The sequence below is a fragment of the Durio zibethinus genome, chromosome 4, assembly GCF_047325235.1.
Source record: "Durio zibethinus cultivar Kanyao isolate XHJ-2024 chromosome 4, ASM4732523v1, whole genome shotgun sequence".
Classification (NCBI taxonomy): domain Eukaryota; kingdom Viridiplantae; phylum Streptophyta; class Magnoliopsida; order Malvales; family Malvaceae; genus Durio; species Durio zibethinus.
Window position 1 is genome coordinate 32318940 of NC_143165.1, and position 23470 is coordinate 32342409.

The 23470-nt window shown below is 29.7% G+C and overlaps 1 pseudogene; it reads left to right on the forward strand.

The window, feature by feature from the left end:
- The first annotated feature begins 8390 nt into the window (after window positions 1-8390).
- Window positions 8391-20608, forward strand: LOC111289001 (protein NRT1/ PTR FAMILY 6.1-like; annotated as a pseudogene).
- The last annotated feature ends 2862 nt before the right edge of the window (window positions 20609-23470 follow it).

Below are 23470 nucleotides of genomic sequence, written 5' to 3' on the forward strand. Positions count from 1 at the left end.
CAAAAACGCCTTCAATAACCCATAGACAAAAGTTGGAATGGATTCTTAAAGGCATTTTTGGCTCAAAACGTCTTTAATATTCTAGACAATTAATTTGAATGGTCGGATTATTGAAGGTAATTTTTTTCAAAAACACTTTCAATAACATTTTGTTAAGGATTATTTAAGGCATTAGCGGTAGGAAAATGCCCTTAATAATCCATTCAATTAATTTTTAGTTTGTATTATTGAAGGTGATTTTTTTTTAAAATACCTTCAATAATCCATATAAAAAAGTTGGAATGGATTCTTGAAGGCGTTTTTTACTTAAAACGCCTTTAATATTTCATATGATAAAATTTTATGTGTGATTATTGAAGGCAATTTTGGTAAGAAATGCCTTCAATAACATTTTGTTATGAATTATTCAAGGCATTTTCTTGCATAATATGCCCTTAATAATCTATAAGAAAAATATGGAATGGATTCTTGGAGGCCTTTTTTGGTGAAAACGCCTTCAATAATCCAATAAATAAATTTTTAACAGAAATTACTAAAGGCGGTTTTTTAAAAAAATCCCTTCAATAATCCATACACAATATTTGATACGGATTCTTGAAGGTATTTTTTCCCCAAAATATCTTTAATATTTCACACAATATATCTTTAGGTGGGATTAGTGAAGGCGATTTTGGTTAAAAATGCTTTCAATAACATGTTGTTGGGGATGATTCAAGGCGTTTTATTGCTAAAAATGCCTCAGTTAATCCTATCAAAAAAATATTTTTGATATTGTATACGTCAAGTCAGTTGTAGATTTATACCCAGAAAACATTTAAAGTCAATTGTATATTTATGCTAAAAAAATATTTGGTTTATATTGTGATACTACGAATTACATTTTGAAATTTACATAATGAACATTGTTGTATTTCAATAAATTGACTACACATCCAAAATTAAAACTGATAATGTTGTCATATTAATATACTTTTCTGAAATAATCATACTCAATAATATATTAAGTACATATAATGTATTCATATTAAGTATACCAATAATATTAAACCAATACCCCAATGTACAAACTTAAAGTTTTCATTCAACATGGCATGTTAAACACAGTATACCAATTTGTTTCTCATATATTTACATTCAACCAACAATGTCTAACCTCAAGGTTATCAACATTGATAAATGATAATACATACTCACGCCATTCTTTAAGAATTTCATCTAGTTCCTCTTTCGTGAAGCTTTTTTTACTCTCCCACTAAAAAAAAAAAGTAAATGTTAATAAATGAGAACATAATGTACCTTTTTATTTTTTTGAAGATATAATGAGTTTATGAAATTTATACTAACCTTGAATGGTGTGGTCATAAAATCATTTAACAACATCTCACACATAAAACAAAAGACATAATATCCACATTTAGTATTATTGGATTGATGAGGTACTTGAAAATTAAATTGAATGGGTTTAGAAAATATTTATCTATATAAACTCAGCATAAAAGAACACATTTGACTTGTACCGGTAATGAAACCCATTTTGGTTTCTTTGTCTTCTTATCGAATGCAGATATTACCTTAAATTGAAAAGAAAAAAATTATTTAATACATAAATAAAATTACTTATGAAGAAACAGAAGATATATAATATAATAAAGTGTAATACCTTTTTATAAAAGTTTGAATATTGGGGTTACGCATCGTCGTTAGATTAACTGAATTAAGTAAGTATGGCATTAAGTATTGGGTGTCAATGATAATAAGCACCCAATGAAATTGTAAAATAATAACAATGATATATTCAGATTACGCATCAGATTAGATTTCGGTAAAGTTAGAATAATTAAGGTTGGAATATAACTTAATGTGCATTATATGTGAGCAAATAATAATCAACTGGTCTTTTCATGCATTCGATCACATGATTAGCATGATAAATGATTGTGCCACTCTGCTCACTAATGAAGTTGGGGTCAACGAATCTAAATCTGTTGGTCAACTATCTCTCCTTGAGCTCTCTATATAGGAAGTTACATGATAACAATCAATACTGCTAGTTAATATTACACCATAATATAGATTAATACATATTGAATGTGCATATTTGTATTTATAAGCTAACTTCATATAAGCAACATTATCAACAACTGATAATTTATCTAGTTCATAAAATTCTTTAACCCTTTCCAAACCAATGAATGAAAATGATGGTTTATCAAATAACCCTTCCTCAGACTCAATGGTTATGAAGTTTCCTTCAGATAAATGCTCTAGCGAATATTTGGATAACTCATCCATGGTAGCCTGAGAAAGGGTCATACTGTGAATCTCAACATCCTGCTACAATATTTAATGAAATATAAGTATTAAAACTAAATCAATAAATATAATAAACAAATTAATATTAAAATTATAAATAAAACCATACTTCTTGCATGGTAGCGGAGGATAGGTTCGCTTCTTTACTTGCAACGGAGGTTTGTCTTATGTGGACGATGCTACCAGACTAGCCTACTGGTATGTTATACTGCATTGCTACCAATATAGACTCCAAAACAATGAGTCTTTGCTATTGCTTATTGAGGCATTGCTTCTGATCATCAATTCATTACTGTTGTTGCTTAATGATTGCTTTATATTGTGTATTTCTCATTCGCGGGGTTTTGTGTTGATTACTAAAAAACTTTGATGGCAAGATAAATTTACCAACCCCTCGAATGTGACCAGGCCTTTCTTTAGCGCCTAATGCTAAAGACAAAATATCTTTGCCATACTGGGTTGCCAGTTCACCAGATTTGACTTTACAGCATAATTATCTTGAAAGACAATAATAAGATGGGCTGTAACAATAAATTTATACAAGCTAGTATACAGTCATGCATACAACCACAATGCCAATCATACATTATATTAAAAAAGTAGTTATACATACAATCTTTTTTATCATTTCTTCGGTTATTTCATCTACAAAAGATCTATCATTCTGTACATGTCCTTGTTTTCAGACATCTCATTTGGAAACTTCAGTTCCAAAACTCGTTGATTCTTGTTAAATTATCGAAATACAAGAATCAGAATGTATGAAATGAATGTTTATAAATATTCATTAATGATGTTAAAACAAGTGTGCAAATACATATAAGCTCATACTTCACATTTGCATATCTCTTTCTCGTTGTCCAATGGTGATATTGTTGTTTGGCCTGAATGTTTTGTTGCTTTTCTTTGATTTCTATAAAAGAAATAAATTACATCAATGACATATGAAGATCAAAGGCTATATTGCATAAAAACTTATAAACAATATTTTTGGTAATGGGTTTACGCACTAAAAAATCTTCTGAAAGTTGATATCGAACAAAATTTATCAAATCTTTAACACTTATCACATTTGCATATGTCACAAGTAGAACAGCCAATACATCACCTTGATCAGCTAGTTATAAAATATATTGGGTTGTCAATTTGCTTTTAAAGTCTTTGAATGCTTTTTTAGTAGATTACAATACAATCTTTTTACAGTCAATTGGGACGTCGAATATTTCCTAGATTATTTAACACAATTAGTAAGAACACATTGAATTTCAATTAAATGATCATTTAACAAATTTTATGAAATAGTTGAATAAACATATTACAACTGACTGCCATATATCATCCTTTAGATTATCAGGAACTCATCATCAATCGATGTACGTAATTAAAATCTTATGATGGACAACGGCTCCAATATGAGTAGCCAACTTAGCAGCTCCTTCAGACACAGGTTACCCACTTTGATTGAAATCAACTTGAATTTTTGTGTCACTCACTTCAATTTGTTTATTTAGGCTTCTTCTCTTTCTTTTTTATCCTACATGTGTGTCTTTTGCATATTCAATAGAAAGAGAATGATGTTGTTCGGAGTCCATAATACCTAAAATTTTGATCATAATTATATGAATTATACAAAATAACCGTCTAAATTTAACACTGTATGTAATTAAATACAACCAATACCATACTATGTACAAAAACACTATTAAGTAAAACACTCAGAAACACCATTCAGCAAACTATTCAAAAACACCATTCAACATACGATTCAGCATACCAAGATCATACAATATCATTTAGCAAAACAATATCACACAACAAGGTTCAACAAATGACATTATTAACAGAAAACTATATAGAAATAGCATACATGCAATAATAGGTGCTTGGAGGACTATGCTTACGGTGAAATGGATAAAAATATATATCTATATGTAAATAGTAAAGAATCGAAAAAAATAGCTCTATCAAATAGTATAAATAATACAGTAAAAAAAATTATAAAGACATACCAATTAATAGAGAGGTGTGTGTTGGATTTTGTTAAAGGTCAGTGGCGACAATAGGGCTAAAGAAATCAAAAGTTTGATAGAAATGTGTTTGTGGGTTTGGTTTGGTTGATTAATGCAGCTTTTAATCATTCTGTGCATTAACAGCTTTTGAGTTCGATGTCCAAGACATGGAATGAATATAAAATTTATTATTAAAGGCTTTATTTGAAAAAAATACCTTCAATAATCCCCTTAAAATTTTACTTGGAGATTATTGAAGGCATTTTGTACTAAAAGACACCTTTAGTAATGTAAAAAATAATTTTCAAAGAAAATTATTAAAGGTAATTTTCCTCAAAAAATGCCTTTGATAATTCTGAACAAAAAATATTAAAAGCATTTTCAGTAGACAACCGCCTTCAATAATTATGTACAAAAATTAAAAGGAATTAGTGAAGGCATTTCTTTATAATAAACACCTTCACTAACCGTCTCAAAAATTGAGTTGTGAAATATTGAAGGCGTTTTTCAATGGAAGATGCCTTTAATAATCTAAAAATTTTAAGAGAAAATTATTGAAGGCATTTGTTCTCAAGAAATGGCGTCAATAATTATGTACGTAAATTAGAAGAAATTAGTGAAGGCATTTTTTTTTTGGAATAAATACCTTTACTAACTGTTTCAAAATTTGAGTTGTGGAATATTGAAGGTGTTTTTCATTGAAAGAGACCTTTAATAATCCTAAAAATTTTAAGAGAAAATTATTGAAGGTGTTTGTTCTCAAAAATTACCTTCACTAATCATTTCAAAATTTGAGTTGTGAAATGTTGAAGGTGTTTTTCACTAGAAAACACCTTTAATAATCCTAAAAATTTTAAGAGAAAATTATCGAAGACGTTTATTTAAAAAAAAACACATTTAATAATTATGCACGTAAATTAGAAGAAATTAGTGAAGGCATTTTTCTAAAATAAACGCCTTCACTAACCGTCTCGGAATTTGAGTTGTGGAATATTGAAGACGTTTTTCACTGGAAGATGTCTTTAATAATCTCAAAAATTTTAAGAGAAAATTATTGAATGCATCTGATCTCGAAAAATACCTTTAATAATTATACACGTAAATTAGAAGAAATTAGTGAATGTGTTTTTCTAGAATAAACACCTTCACTAACCGTATCAGAATTGGAGTTGTGGAATATTAAAGTCATTTTTTACTGGAAGACACCTTTAATAATCTAAAAAATTTTAACAGAAAATTATTAAAGGCATTTGATCGAAAAAAATACCTTCAATAATTATGCACGTAAATTAAAAAGAATTAGTAAATGTATTTTTCTAGAATAAATGCCTTCACTAATCATTTTAAAATTTTAGTTGTGGAATATTGAAGGCGTTTTTCACTGGAAGATGCTTTTAATAATCCTAAAAATTTTATGAAAAAATTATTGAAGGTGTTTGTTCTCAAGAAACGCCTTCACTAACTGTCCTAAAGTTGAGTAGTGGAACATTGAATATATTTTTCAATAGAAAACACCTTCAATAAAAAAAATGAATTACTCAAGGCGTTTTTTTGGAATAAACACCTTTAATGACCCCTTAAAATTTTAGAAGTGTAAAATTATTGAAGGTATTTTTAGTAGCAAAATCACCTTCACTGATATTCATAGATAAAAAGGAAAAAATTATTGAAGGCGTATTATGCAAAAAAATACATTCAATAAATACACCATATAAATTAGATGAAAATTTTGAAGGCGTTTTTAGGGCATAACTGCCTTTAATAATCCCACACATTCTACTACGACTTTATTGATGACGCCTATAATATATTCAAAAAATATTTAGGAAAAATTATTGAAGGCATTTTTCTTAGTAAACGCCTTCAATAACCCTGTCTAATAAAATTGTCCCCAAACTTAGCACATCTAATCACCAATTTGAAGCTTTATCTTCATTATTTTACTATTTCTCTTTCTAGACAAATAATAATTTATTTTCCCTTTCATTCAGCTTTTACTATTCGAGCATTGTCTTTTAGCACCTGATTTTAACTATTCATTAATGATTTACTGATATTTTTACTTAATTTGACTATTCCTTCAGCTTTTGCAATTGGTGATTTTCATTTTGGTTTAAACAATTTTCTCTAAAACCCACATTCCTCAAATACCCATTTGTAACCCATCATCTACTTCTTTTTCCCTTTCATTGTTTTTTCTTTTTTGAGTTTTCTCGTACCTGTTTTACCTTATTTCAACCTTAACTATAAAAATTCTTAGGTGCTATCTATGTTAGCAGTAGATTTTGATATTCATAATATCAAGTGCCTGATAAAATACTTCACAAAAATGAGTTCTCATTTTTTGTAATTACTGGTCTTGTTATTATCTTTTGTTTAAAACATAGTAAACTTAAATATTTGACATGTTCATTTTCATATAAATTATTTATATACATTTGGTCTGATAATGTAGCAAATACTAAATGGATAAGAGTTGGATGCAAAAGTCAAGATTAAGTCAAGAGTACAGAGATGGAGTGAAATTTTTTTTTAATTTTACATTTGAGAATATAAGTGAAGATAATATGATATTATGCTCATGTGTGAAGTGTGGTAATATAGATTGACAAATGCGTTAAGTTATTTTTGAACATTTAATTTGTATTGAATTTCTCTTGGGATATGTTAATTGGTATTTTCATAGAGTCATATCATCTAGGTCTTCCACTAGAGTTTCTTCAACTTTAAGGGCTCCTCAACACCAATATGATCCTTTTATAGCAGATGACATTAAAAGCATATTGTGAAATGCTTTAACATTCATAACCAACATTTTCATAATCGTTCTCCCTAAAATGATGGATTTAATTAATCCAATATTGAAATGAATAAATTTAGTGAACTTGGGATAGGTGTAGGTGACCAACAACCTAGAGGAGAAGCAAGTTTTATAGGTTGCTTGAGGATATGAATGAAAAACTTTATGAAGGCTCAAAGCATTCAAATTTATCTTTTTGTATTCGTCTTTTTCACTTGAAATGCTTATATGGATAAACGAGAAACTCTCGACTTTATTAGTAGAGTTTATGAAAAAAATGTTTCATTTTGCAAAAATCCTTGAATATTGTAAGCAATCAAAGAAGATGATCAAGGATTTAGGTATCGGATTAAAAAAATTCATAGTTGTCCTAATGATTGCATGTTGTACTGGGGTGATAAAAAAATCAGGAATCTTGTCATATGTGTGGTATTTCTCGTTTGGTGGATAAAAACCCTGATGAAAGGTTGAATAAGGATGGTGATGAGGTCAGTGTAAAAAAGAAGCCTGTTAAGGTTTTACACTATTTTTCATTAATACCAAAACTTCAATGATTTTTCATATCTTTCAAAACTGTAGATTCAATGAGGTGACATCATGAGAAGTGGATAGATGATGGATCATTAAGGCATTATGTAGATTTTTTGGCATGAAAATCATTTCATTTTAGGTTTTCAGACTTTGCATCTGATCCTCAAAATGTTATGCTTGGACTAGCATATGATGGATTCAATCCATTCAAAATGATGAGTACTTCTTATAGTATTTGGCCAGTTGTATTAATTCCTTATAATTTACCATAATGGATTTCTATGAAGCAATAATCATTTATATTGTCTATGATAATTTTCAGGGAAAAAAGGTCAGGTAATGACATAGACATCTACTTACAACCTCTTAGTAAAGAGTTAAAGCAATTATGGGAATGAGTTGAGACCTATGATGCATAAAGAAAAGAGAACTTCAATATGCATATTGCTTTGTTATGGACTATCAATGATTTTCTTGCTTATGTGAATTTATCTGATTGGAGTACAAAAGGTCGTTATGGTTGTCCATGTTGTGTTGCACAGACATGTTCGAAGTGGTTACCTAATGGTATGAAGTTCTGTTATATGAGACATTGTCGATGGTTAGATGATAATCATCGATTTAGATTTTAAAAATATCTTTTTAATGAAACTGAAGAGTTGAGAAGATCACATTTACCTATTAGTGGGTCTAATATCTTGTCAAAGTTAAAAGGTATCAATTTCACTTATGAAAAAATGACTCAATTAAAGAAAAGAGTAAGGGACAACTTTGAAGGTGTCTGGCCTTATATTACGCAAGTTGGTGATACTGATACTAATGTTGGTGATCTTGATATTCAAAGTGATGAAGAGGACGATGAAAAAGATGACCAAAATGAGTCTGAGTGTGAAAAAAAATAAGTATCTTTTTTGAGTTGCCTTATTGAGAATATAATTTATTACGCCATAAACTTGATTTGATGCACATAGAGAAGAATGTTTGTAAAAATTTTATCGGGACAATTTTTAATGCGAATAAAAGATCAAAGGATGACTTAAAAAGTTGGTTTAACTTAATTGATATGGGGATTCACCCTGACCTTTATTTGAAGTTACTTTCTAATGGCAAATATCGATTGTCTATTGCTTATTTTGGGATTTCTAAATCTGAAAAAGATGTGTTTTGCAAGGTTTTGAAAAATGTCAAAGTTTCAGATGGCTATGCGTCAAATATATCAAGATATGTGAATCTAAAGAGTGAAAACTTTCTTCATTGAAGTCACATGATTATCACATTTTGATACAAGACTTACCTCCAATTGCTTTACGTTTATCAATGTTAAAGTAAGTCACTTCTGTGGTAATTGAATTGAGTAACATATTTAAATCTCTATGTGGGAAATGTATGAATGTGGAAGAGCTTGACAAACTTCAAGATCGAGCCACGAATGCTTTATACTATTTAGAGAAGATTTTTCCTTTAAACTTCTTCACTATTATGATGCATTTAGTTATCCACCTTTTATATGAAGCAAAAGTCGGTGGGTCAATTTATTATCAATGGATGTATCCTATCGAAATATATTATTGTTTAATGGATTGATTAGGCTTTTATTGATGATCATGCCACTCTGGTTGAAAAGATATATGACTAATGTTTTATGCGATAGGTTTTTTGGGAGGTTAAAGTCCTATTGTTGTAACAAACGCTATCCGAAAGGTTCTATTATTGAAGAATATTTAACAGAAGAGTGTATGACATTTTGTTCTCGTTATTTGGAAGATGTTGAAATGAGATTTAATAGACCATCGAGAAATGTCGGTATGCAACAACATGACTTTATCTACATGTATCTTTTTCAAAGTTTTGGACAACCAATAGGCAAAGCTAAAATGATGGAGTTAGATGATAAATTTTGGGCTCAAGCACATCGATATGTTCTTTTTCATTATGATGTTATTGAATCATTTCGCACATAAGTTTTTTAGCAAGAAAATTATTCATTAAATTAAGTGTAATTTATTTTATTTTTTTTTATTGTTAATACTTTATCATGATGCTTTGAAGTGAGTATAAAAATAATTTGAGAGCTTCTGCACATTATCGATGATCAAACCCTCGAGAGCTTGATAAATTGTTCATTGAAAACTTTCATGAATGGTTAGGAGCAACTGTAAGTAATGCCATACTTCATTTTGTGACAAATCTACATAGAATGCTTATGATATAATTAACATTAATAACATATATATTTATTTCACTTTTATAGGTTTGGAGTGGAAGGCTTGTTAGTGAAGAGGTTAAGTGTCTTTCACAAGGTTCGAACGGGATTGTGAAACGATACAAAGGTTTCATCATCAATGGATTTAGATTTCACACTAAATCTCATGAGAGATTTAGCAGTACATAAAATTCAGGAGTTGTTGTTGCTTCATCAACTACTAGATATGCTAGTGCTAGGGACACAAACCCTTTAGAGGGAAATGTTGACAATTATGGCATGATTAATGACATTATTATGTTAGATTATTATGACAAATGGAAAATTATCTTATTTCAGTGTGATTGGACTGATGTGAATAGTGTGAGAGGTATTAAGAAAGATCAGTATAGATTTATACTTGTAAATTTTTCTTAATTAATTCACACTAGACAACCACTCATCGATGAACCTTATGTTTTTTCATCTCAAGTCAAACAAGTTTTTTATTCTGAAGATCCCAAAGAATTGGGTTGGTTTGTTATTATTTGAAACACACCTAGAGACTTATTTGATATGGGGTTAGATACAAGATATGATGTTGAACATGAAACTAAATGTTATCTTTTTGCTGAACAAAACTTCGATGAAAATATCTTTAGTACCTACGCTCAGTGGGTCCGTGAAGATGTTAATGAAGACATTTATGAACCATGATGGATCATCTATAATTTATAATTCAGGTGTTTAAGACATAATATAGTAAATGATCATATGTAATTAATATCGCATTCGTTATTATATATTTATTGTATTATAAATCATACATTATCTTTCGATTTAATTAAATTGATATGTTCTTTTTGTATCGTGTGTTATGATTTCTTAACTTCTTAATGTCTTTATATATGTTCTAAACTAATATATTTTATATATTTGCTTTTATGATGCAAATAAGCTACAAAGTGGAGGAGTAGATTGAAAGGAATACATATCATAGATATTAGTTTAGAATCGTCTGTAGCACTTGTTGATATTGGTGATGAATTGAATCTTTTAGAGGGGAATGAACGTACTGTTGGATCTAATTCATTCACTTCTAACCCTTTAATTGATATTGAATCTAGCAATATGGGAGGTCTAGGTTTAGATAGTATCCTATCAATTGATTATGCTTTAAATTTAAATGCAGGTATCATGCACCCCATATTTACAAATCGATTATAATGATAAAAGTATTGCCATTTTACAAATTAATTTTTTAATTTTTACAATTGATAACAATGGTCAATGAAAGACCAAAGGTCAAACAACTTTGAAGGAATTGTTTGTACTACCTCCGAACGAGCATATTGTAGTATCTACAAACTTTGATAGACAACCAATTGGTGAAGAGGCTAACTACTGGCTGGATTTCTAGGCATGCTTGCCTGTAATAGAATAAAATTGTCTATTCATTATGAAACATGGCATAAAGTTCCAAAAGAAGTAAAGGTCGATGCTTTAAACTTTATTGAGATATTAGTATAATTAATTACATATAAAAAATTAATTATTTTAAATTTGGTTTATTGATTAAAACTTTTCATTTTTGTATTATTACAGTCAAAATTTGAACTTGAAATACCAACTTCATTTGTGCTTTAGTCATTGGGAAAGAAATAAGAAGATTATAAGCATAATTTGAAGAATAAGTATTTCGATAGAAATACAACTGTAGAGGCGATGATGGAAAATCTATCCCGTAATGTGATTAGGTGGCAATATGAACAATTAGTTAGATTTTGGTTCTCAAGAAAAAAAGAGGTACTAATTTATAACTTTGTATAGTAGAATGAAATAATAAAAGTGTTTTCTACTTTAAGTTGGAAATATTTGTATTTCTATGATATTCCCAATTATTTTTTATAACAGGAAAGAGAACATATTGGGATTGGTAGCAGAAAACAACAAAAATATAGCCACACAAGTGGATAAAAAATTTTTGCAAGAAAGCAAAAAGAAATAGTAAGTTTATGATTTTAAATTTATTTCAATGAATGAACTTTTTATGTTGTTAAAAGGTAAATATGCAAATTAACATTTATTGTACTATTTTAATGGTTTTGATAGTTTCAATACATGATATTAAACTTATCAAAAGTTTTGAACTTAGTTGAGACGGATGATATGTATGAAAAAGTTATTATTTATGTCTATTTAGGTAAAATTACAAATTTTTTGTTATTATTCTATTTAAATAGTTTGGATAGCTTCAATACTTGATATTAAACTTATATGATTAATTGAACTTGGTTTTTATGGTTAATATGGGTGAAAAAGTTATCGTTTATGTCTATTTGGGACTATTTTTGCCTTTAAAAGGAAAAAATACAAATTAAACTTTTGGATGGCTTTTAATAGTTTGAATGGCTTTTAACAGTTTGAATGGCTTCAATCTGTGATATTAAACTTGTCCAAATAATTGAATTTGGTTGCCATGATTGAAATGTGTGAAAGGCCAAAATGCTTTTATGTACGTTTATGTCTGTTTAAAACTATTGTGTTGTAAAGTGGCCAAACTATAAATACATGATATTAACATTATTCAAAATTTTTAAACTTGATTGACAGGTATGATATGTATGAATAAGTTACGGTTGATATGTATCATATTAAATAACATATGTTTTTGTATAGGAGATTGAGATAGGTGGTCAAATTATACATGTGAAACTTTTTTGCTTAACACACATAAAAAAAGATGAATCTTACATGAATATCGAAACACAAGAAATTATGATAATTTGTAATGTCTATTTTAACAAAAAGTTAATATTTACTCTTTTTAACATATTATCAATTAATCATTAAACTTGATAGTTGTATATAACTATTTTACAGGAGAAAGGAAAAGAAAAAATGGCTGCTAAGATTAAAGTAGCTGCTGAGATTGAAGTAGCATCTAATGGTTCTCTCTACATGCAAGAATTGAAAAATCAAATATTCATAGAAGTTGCTAGAAAAGAAAGGCATGGACGGGTCTGAGGCCTTGGATTGGGTCCAACACTATCTACCTACTATGGACGAAGTTCTTAGCAATTTACATTCTTAGCAAGTTAGTCTTCTCGAGACATTTCTATATTGAGAGAGGAGTTACAAACTATGCAACAACGTTTCCAGCAAATGAAAGTAGAAAGAGAACAGGAACTTACCAAAATTGAGGAAAAACGTGCTAGAATGAAGCAAGAGGTGCAAAATTTCAGTAGTTGTATAATCGATTCGATCATCTTATAAATTGTGTACAACAATAATTTTCAGGAACTGATCTCGGTGGTCCTCCAACTCAGATATTATATTTAGTAAATATTTATATTTTTTAATATCAAAATAGCTTGCAATGAAGTGTTAAAAATTGTATGCTATTATTCAGTAGGTTCTTGAGCATGCTAGTGACCAAAGTAAAAATTTTTTTTCATCAATTGGCAGCCTTCAAAATGTATATAGTCATCAATTTCATACATTTTAATTTTTATTTTGTTAATGTATTAAAAAATTTGAATGTTATTATACTAATTATTAAATTTTGTGTTAATTAGATGCATATTTGAACGTGAATTAAGTTTCTATTAATTTCAGTATCTGAATTTAAACTCGTTTATGAAAATAATAAATATTAACATAAATTTTTTATTTTAAAAAATATAATTTTTAATTTCGCTGCATTTGTGTTTAAGAATGTTACTAAATGAATAATTTAGTAATGTTTGTACCATAAAACACCACTAAAAATAGCAATGCTCTTGCTAGAAATCACGCTAAATTAGCAACATTTTTTTTATACAAACTCTATCAAAATAACGACATTATTCTGATAAAAATGTCACTAAATTAGCGGCGTATCAAAGATACAAATGTCACTAATATGGTGACGTTTTACAAAAAACGTCGCTATTTTTCAGATGCCTGTATAGCTTGCACTTTGACTGACGTTTTTCGTAAATGTCGTAAATTTTTTAGTGGCGTTTATAAACGTTACTAAACGTAAGAAAAAAAAAAGGTCACTAAAAACCAAAACCCCTATAGTACTTGTAAAATATAAGTTGTTTAATATTAATTAGTGCATTTTATACATTTGTCTTAATTACATATTTTAATCTATTTTATAACTATTTTTTTAAATATTGCTTGTGTAATTCAGACGCTTTTAAGTGTTGTTTTTGTGTGTTTCCTGGACCAATTTTGGTATTAGAGCTAGGTTCATATTAAGATTATATTGATCTTATAAACGTAAGGATTGAAGTGAAAAAAAATAAAATAAAATTTGAAAGATCAAATAATATATGCGTGTATGGTTTATGTATCATAATTTTGTTGGTAATATGATCATAGATATCTTCAAACATTACTTGAGTAACCTCTTCCCTGAACGGTCCCAAAATCATACTTTTTCACATCATCAATACTTGCATTTATGTAGTATCGCCCTATTTTTTTTTTTTGCTATATTGAATTCATTGTAAGTTTTTAGTGAGCTTAGCTAATAAATATAAGGTTCTTGGCGCAAAATTAACCATGCTTAATAAATAGCCAATGAGTAGTAGCTCAGATGGTGCATACATATTAATCAGACTATTGGGGATTATGTTTCAAGATGATTTAGACATATAATGTCTTCAATGAATAAAGTAAATAACGATTGGGAGTTAAGGATAGATTAACAATAAATCTATAAATAAACTAATTTGCTAGTATGCATATTTTAAGTATTTAAAACTCGGATTCAGTCCAAAAGCGAGCATTTACATGGCAACTAATTCTTCGCATTGGCTTGACTGTATTTAACAAATTAAAGATAAAATTCTTAAATGTTGATGAGGGTATTGCTATGAAGTCCTCCCAAAATATGATCATTTTTTCCACCATGGGAACCCCATTTCTAGGTCGTCCTGGAATTCTTCACATTGGCTTGACGACAATAGGTCATATATTTAACAAATTAAATATAAAATTTTTAAATTTTAATCAGCGTACTCCCATAAAGTCCCCTAAAGTCTCAACATATGATCATTTTTTTCCTTCATGGGATCCCAATTTCCAGGTCATCCTGGAATCAATATAATTAGTTGGAGTTTACCCGTCGGTTTGTGCCAAAGAAAGTCATCCACGTTAAAACATTCTAGACTTGCGAATGTCAATGTTGGCTTCGCATGTTTGGATAAGATTGTAGTTAAAACAGCACCACTATCTGAAGTAAAATATAGAGCATGGTTTAAGCGTGGTTGAAGTCTACTATTTTTTTTTCTCAATGGAACAATTAATAATTGAATAGTGAACATATAACTGGCTGCCAGGCTACATCTTGACGAATGAACACAGGGCTTCGACACTGTGCAGAGGTTCCAATGCCGTGTTCAGTTCATTTAGGTTAATATTTTTATTTATAAAAGAGAAAGGAAAATGTATTGTAGATGCTGGATGCTGTCTTTTAATTAATCCATTTAGTTTAGCATTAATAATACCTATATTTCAATCTCAAATTATATATCATAATAGATTTGTTGGATTGCTTTTGGAGAATTTGATATTCCAGGGAGGAAACTGTAACACAATAGTAATTGGTTAGCCATGTTTGATTAAGAACATGACGTTGTAGCTTTGCACTAAATTGTCTTGTATTTTTATGTTGCTCAGCAAAATGCAATTTCCTTGTACCTTAGGAAGAATTTATAAAGCAAATCATCTTTGCTGGAAAGTGATATGAGCAAGAGCTACTACTTTATAGCAAAGGCTATGTAAGAGACAATTAAGCAGTAAATAAGCCCGGTAGAGAGATATGTCAGAAAGCTATAATGAGATCCATAAGTGCACTGGTCAAATATTTTATCTGCTTTGAACAATATGCATGGCATAAGCAGTGCTATTGTATTGTGTTGACTTGCATACTTAAAATTACGAGGTTCACACGTCTCCAAATATGACCAAAAAGAACAATCACTGAGCCGTGATAGGACTTTCACTGAGACGTGAGAGGACTTCCAATTGGAGAATGTCACATACTAGTTCCACGTAATTGGATTGGAAGACCAGTTAGCTACAGCCGAATTGTCAAATAGGGTGACAGAGATTGAGAGCGCGGACTAGGTCGCTCTCTTGAGACGATACGCATCCTCTGGTGATAAAAACTGATGCAAAGAGGTTGTATTGCACGCTGTCTCTCAGATACAACAATCTTAGTCACCAACTGTACACGTTTTAACCTGCACAAGTTAGAAGGCAGAAACTCCACCAAAAGTGACATCTTCTTCACCCTATTAATTACAACTCTTGAAACACGCCAGAAGATTTTAATAGGAAAAAAATATATATTTGTTTTACGGATGGATGATGTAAAGTGAAAACTGACTCCTATTTATAATATCAATTGAAAGATAACGCATGAAACATATGCTGCCACCAAGCTCAGACTAAAGAGTCACTTGAACAACCTGCCCATATACTGCCAAAAAGTCAATCCACTAAATATTCAGACTTGTGAATGGTCGGTGTCGACTTCACAAGTCTAAGACTCTCAAATCTATATACCCTATATTAAAAGTATTACGCTCGAATCTATATACTTTATATAAAAAGTATTCTTAAAAGATTTTACTTGCCATGTGTACTTTTTTTATTTTGTTTTTTTTTTTTTTAGTTTTTTACCATTTAAGTCGAACAAGTGGGATGTTTTACTTGGATGAAATAGTATAAATTTCTTTCACTATTTACAGGTGTTTTTTTTTTTTCTTTAATGTTTGATAGCTGTGTTTTGATTTTAGATGTGTTTGAACTTCAATTTTGAAACTTTTATTTTTGAGTTTTCATTAAGAAAGTGTAAGTTTGGCATCAAAGAAAGCCTTCTCTAGTTTGTTGGTTTTTTTTTTTTTTTTTTCATTTCTTATATTTTTTCTTTGATGTTTTTGGGTAAAATCTGTGACTATTTTTTGTTATTTAATTGAATGTAGTTTTTTTTTTTTTTCTTAGGATGATTTTGCTGTTATATATTTTTATATTAAATGGGATTTGAATTTTATGATTTTCAGGTTTATATGTTATTGTGAATGTGTTTTTTTAATAATTTTTCTTTGCATGTTTAGATATTGAATGAAAATTAGATTGTTATTTATAGAAAAATAGTTTTATAGTGCATAATTTGTGTCTTTTTTAGGAGTTTTTTTGTTTTGCATGTTGTTTGAATGAAGTTATCATTTTATTTTTGATTGATATATATTTTTTTGTCTTAGGGTTTGTTCAAGCTCTTTGGTAATTGGATTAGGTTTTTTTATTTTTTTTGTGAATTGGTTTTTATTATCTGTTTAATTAGTTTTTTTTTTTTTTTTTGTGTAGGTATTGTTGAATGTGGTTGGGGATTAAGTTGAATGTTGTTGAGTGTTTTATTGCTTTTGTGATTTCTAGGTTTGTTTTTGCGTTTGGATTTTTTTTTTGTACATGCTATTTTTTTTTGTTAACCCATCTTTTTTATGTTTAGTTTCTTTAATTTTTTGGCTTTTTCTTTTCTCGGATGAAGAACTGTAGAGAAAGACAGAAAAAGTCAGATATTCTATATAGGATTCATTATAGAAGATATTATTTTAGATAACGTTTTTTTTTTCATCATCTAATTTTTGGTTTGTTAAGGAGTCCACACCATAAGCTCATGAGGATATTACTATTCAACTTTGGATCCACTATAAGCTAGATATCTTGGGAAAATGTAACATTGTAGCAGTCCATGGCTTCACTTATAAGCAAATGAGAGGAGCTCTATTTGCCTTCATTAGCCACGCCATGATTAGATAGCAACTTTTGCCAAAAATAGATGAATTCATGAGAACTTTCCTCAATAATTGGGACAACAAAGTCATTAACATACAAGAAAAGACCAAAGAGGTTTGTATGACATTCAAATTCATGCAAAAACTATGAAAAATTTTAAATGTTTTTGCTCATAGTTCCCCTATTTCTAATTTGTTTCTATTTGATATTTTGTATATATGGCATTTTTATCATCACTTAAGCAAAGTGCTAGTGCTAAATCCAATTCAGTAGCTTAAGAATTCATGCTTGAGTTCTTTAAATTGGTTTTAAGGACCTTATCACTTCCTATCAAGGTAAATTGACATGCATTTCAACTCTTATATCAATCTTTCATTGTAGTTTCTGTTTATAATTAATAAGTAAGATGTTTTACTATGATTTGCAGGCTAGGAAAAATATTGTAAGTATATTAGGACAACTCATAGAAGAGAGAATAGATTCTCAAGAATCCCACAAGGACATGCTTGGCTACTTGATAAGAAAAAATGATAATACTAGACATAAACTAACTGATGATGATATCATTGATCAAATAATCACAATTTTATATTTTGGTTATGAAACTATTTTGACTACTTCGATGATGGCTATGAAGTATCCCCTTGATCATGTAAGAGTTCTTGAAGAGTTCAAGTAAGTTTAAAAAAAAAATTTCTTGCTTTTTGGGTTTTTTAATTTATTGTAAAAAAAGTTTGTCAAAAAGAACATATAGCAATTAGAGACAAAAAAAAAAACCAGAGGATCCAATTGAATGGAATGACCTAAGTCAATGAGGTTTACAAGAGCGGTAAGAAATTTGTAAGTTTTCTTTTTAGACAAACCATTTTTGTAATCACTTATTTTATAAAGAAAAATTCAATGATTTGTTGCACTTTATTTTATGTAGGTGACTTTTAATACTTCAAAATTAGCTACAATTGTTAATGGAGTTTTTAGGAAAACTAATCAAAAAATGGAACTACATGGTGAGCATTAAAATATTCATAGTGGGATCCATATATTGAAAATAATTCTTTTTGGTTCTACCTTTTTGTATGAACTTTATGGGCTAAAAAAGTTGAGTTTGTAGTGAACGTTTTTAACAAAAATAAATCATGTAAAAAAATGTAATGGATATGAGATCATCTTCCCTTAGTGGACCTTACCCTATCATGATTTACATGCCATACCTACCAATCTAGCCAGACAATTTCCTGGTTTCGTTGTTAAGAATCCGAGAGAAAAATAAAGGTAATATTACTGAATGAGTTATGGTCAGTGGTTGTTTGGTTTACTAATTTTTGCAGTTAAAAAGTGTCATACTTTTCTATTAGTAGTAAAATGTGCATTTTTTTTGAAGTTAGAGCTTTTTGGACAAGAGAATCTTATAGTGAACATTCTTTTGTTTGGTGAACTTGACCCTTTTTTTTTTATTTAGGAAATGAGAAGGTAGAACGAATGGCTTATTTTGGCCTCTGAGTTAACATGGTGGCCTTTATGTTCTATGTAATGCATAGTCTCTTTTTGAGTTCTTCAAATGCAGTTAACAATTTTCTCAGGATATCTCAAGCATTATATGTTCTTCGTGGTTTTCTAGCTGATGTCTATCTTGGTCGATATTGGACAATAGGGATTTTTACCACAATCTATCTTGCAATGAGATATCCCTATAAAACCTTTTTGTTAAGAAACTATTTCCATCAATTTTTATTCATTTTTCAATCCAATTGTATCCAACAGGGTTTGACAGGAATAACTTTATGTGCAACTATGAAAGTTTTTATTTCAAATCAATATCAATGCGATCAGTTGTCCCTGGTTTTGGGTAGTTGTGAGCTTGCAAAACCATGGTAGATGCTTTATCCATATACTGTCCTTTATATAACTACTTTTGGAGTCATAGGTATAAGGCCCTGTGTCTCTTCTTTTGGGGTTGATCAGTTTGATGAAAGAGGTAAAGATTATAAGACTTTTTTTGATAGATTTTTCAACTTCTTTTACCTCTTTGTTACTATTGGGGCAACTATGGCATTCACTTTGGTAGTCTACGTTAAGATAGAGTGTGGAAAGGGAGTGACCTTTGGTTCATTAGCTATAGCTATGGGCTTATCCAAAATGTTATTCTTTGCTGGTACTATTTTGTACAGGCATAGGTTGCCAGGAGGCAATCCCCTAATGTGAGTTGCCCAGGTCCTGGCTATTGCCTTTAGGAAACAAAATGTCTCGTTCATTAGAAGCGAGTTAGTAGGACTGTATTAGCTCCCTGGAAGGCATTCTGCTATAAACGGTAGTAGAAAGATACTTCACTGATTTCCAAAGTGTACCATTAATCTACTTTATTCATGACTTTTGATTTCCAAGTTTTGGTGTTACAGATGCTTGGAGAAGGCGGCTCTCTAACTGAAAGAAGAAGTAAGCAATCCTAATCCCTGGAAGCTCTGCACGGTGACTCAAGTAAAGGAAGTCAAGATTCTCATTAAACTTATTCCAATACCAGTTTGCACGATAATGCTTAATGTTGTCTTAATAGAATTTTTAGCTCTCTTGGTATAGCAGGCATATACATTGAATACTCACATTGATAAACTGAAACTCCTAGTAAGCACGATAATGCTCGGACAAGGCGACTCTCTAACTGAAGGAAGAAGTAAGCAACCCTAATCCATGGAAGCTTTGCACGGTGACTCAAATAGAGGAAGTCAAGATTGTCATTAAACTTATTCCAATGCCAGCTTGGATGATAATGCTTAATGTCGTCTTAATAGAGTTTTTAGCTCTCTCGGTACGGCAGGTATATAGGTTGAATACTCACTTTGATAAACTAAAACTCCCAAAACATGCATGCTTTTTTTTCCTAGCCTTAGCATCTTTCTTATACTATGTCTTTATTACTCTGTATTTGTTCCTATATCCTGACAAATCATTGCTCATCCTCATGATGCTTATCAACTTCTCTGAGTGGGCTTCAACATGCATATATGTTTATTTTTTCTTTATATTTCATATCTGTTGAAATCTAATATAGAAACATTTTTTTAATTTTTCTTGCTTGCCAATAAAACTAGATGTAAAGTGGCTTCCTACAATCACATCTTTGGTTTTGTGTGTTGAGTTGTTACTTTTAGTCATGGATCCTGTTAGTGGATAATACTCTGTGTATATATTGGTTAGAGCTACAATTATGCTGCAATCTGCAGTTTCTTCAATCATTGAATTCAAGTATAACTAGTTGTACTTACAAACTAAATGTTTAATTACAATTTCTATTTAACAACTGCAGATACCCAATTTGGTCTAGGCTCGGATCAATTGGGCCTGGTCTAATGGGGTCAATGGTCAAGCTCGAGAGGTATTATTTTATTGTTTTGAATTTTATTTTTTATTGTTTTATTTATCAATTTTGTTAGAGATAATAATTAAAATATTTAAAAAAAATTTTACTGTAAGTTTGGGAGGTGGTAGGGTTGGAATTGAACTCAATTTGCCTAAAGATTGATTTTTTGATAATATTGAAACCTTATTGAAGAAGGAGTCTGAATCAATCAGAAACTCTTTTGATAGCCTATAATACCCGTAGATCACAACAATAGAATACATACACAGAAAAGATCATACAAAAACATAGATACATAAAAACGCTACAAGCAGAGAGAGAAAATTTTTAGTGTTTTTTTAGGGAAAATTTTTTTTTCTAGAAATTTTTTAGAAAATTTTCAGATTCCAACGAATTTTTTGACACCGGTTGAATTTTTTGGCAAGTTTTTCAATGTTGGTTGAACTTTTCGATAGGTTTCCTAGAATCTGGCATAGATTTTAGTGCTGATTGAATTTCTTGACGAACTTTTGGCGAACCAACCCAGATTCTAACAACATTTTTCAGAATCTGATGAAAATTTAACCAGAGTTCATCCGATTCTAGAGAGAAAGGGAGAGAAAAAAAGGGGAGAGAGAGAAGGAGAAGGGGAATCTAAGGAAAAAGGCTAGGAGCTACCTTTTATAGTAGTTCCAAAATGACATCGTTTTGGCATTTTTATTCAACCTAGGATCTGTGTGTTTCACTGCTAGGCGACCTGACCTGAGTGCTTGACCCGCTTTAACTTACGTCCCTGCCTTTTGCTCCAGTCGAGCTGAGCCACAAACCCAGCCACCAAGCTGAGCCTACAAGCCATCTTCTGGATCTAAAGTCGAGCTGATCCAAGCCGCTCTAGTCGAGCCACTTCTTTTTTTGGTTTTTTATTTAATATTTAATTTATGGGTTTGTTTCTTTAGTTTTTTTATTAAATTTGAAAAAAATAAAAAAAATTTTAGAATAAATAATAATTATCCAATGAGAAAATTTTTAAAAATTTCAAGTGATAAATTTTTATAAAATTCTTAGGTAAAACATTTTGTCTAAGTTTATCTCAAATGGTAAGATAATTTGGATAAAGTTTCAATAATGATAATTAATATTTATTTAAAAAAATAAAAAAATAAAAACATAAAAATTTTTGGTTGAAAATATTTGATAATTATCCAATGATGAGATTTTTAAAAATTTCAAATGGTAAATTTTTTAAGAAATCTCTAGGTGAAAAATTTCTTTAAATTTATCCTAAATGGTAGAAGAATTTGAATGAAATTTCAAGAAAAATAATTGTCATATTATTTTCTTTCCGAAAAAAAAAAAAAGAATTTCTAGAAAGGCCAAAATTGTGAAAAATTTAGAAATTTTGAAAAAAAAATTTCTAAATTGACCCAAATGGTGAAAAATTTAGAAATAAAATAAAAAAGAATAAAAAGAATTTCTAAATAGTCCAAAATGGTGGCGAATTTAAAAATTCAAAAAAAGAGAATACTTTTAATTTGGCTCAAATGGTGGAATAATTATATATATTTTCAACAAAAATAATAATAAATAATTTTTTTTTGATGACGAAGCCTTTTCAAGAAAACAAATAGGATTCTTGAATACTCTTGAGGTGAGAAAATATTTTTAAGAATTCTACCAGGTTAATGGAATAATCTTAAGAATTATTTTCAATATTCAACATAAAAATTAAAACAATTAGAATCAAGACCCTAGAATAAATTTAAAATAAAATGATACCATCCTTTATATGGGCATGTGAGGGTACCATAATCTTTCCTATATGTAATCGAACTCCTGAACCCTGTTCTGGTTTTAGACCTAAACCTATTCTTTTAGGGACCCTTAGTCAAGCTTAAGAGCTCCTTAAAAGGATAGATTCCTAAGGTGGCCAATCAAACCTAGATAAAAAAGATTGGTGGTGACTCTATTTGTTAAGTCTAGCTATAGATTTATAGATTTATCTGTTATGATAGTTTGGTGACTCCACTGGGGACGTTATAGAGAGTCAGGCCATAATTTTTGAATTTATCATATCCTTTGGTCTAATAGTTTTAAATTGTAATGATTTGTGTTATTTGTTTACTAATTTTTTTTGTCTTTTATTTTTGAGGCATGAAATTTATAAGTTCCTTCACACACACCACCACCTGCATTTGCATTACATGAGCTCTATACCCTGCTCCATCCCTCTTCGGAGGGAGTAAAATACATATGCTCTTGTGAGATAATAATCTTTGTAATTGCTAACGAAATACTCTCACTCAAATTGAATTCTTTCCTTTAGTAGCCTATGATGGGTGAAGATTAGACTACCTTACTAGTTTGTGATGGATGATGGTGTAAGGAATAATTTAGAAACTTTTAGTGGTCAAAATCACCTAACCCTGCATATAGTTCACACTTAAAGGTCAGCTCTAAGATAGAGCCCTACCTACCCAATGATAGATGTAACCCGAAGATAAGACACA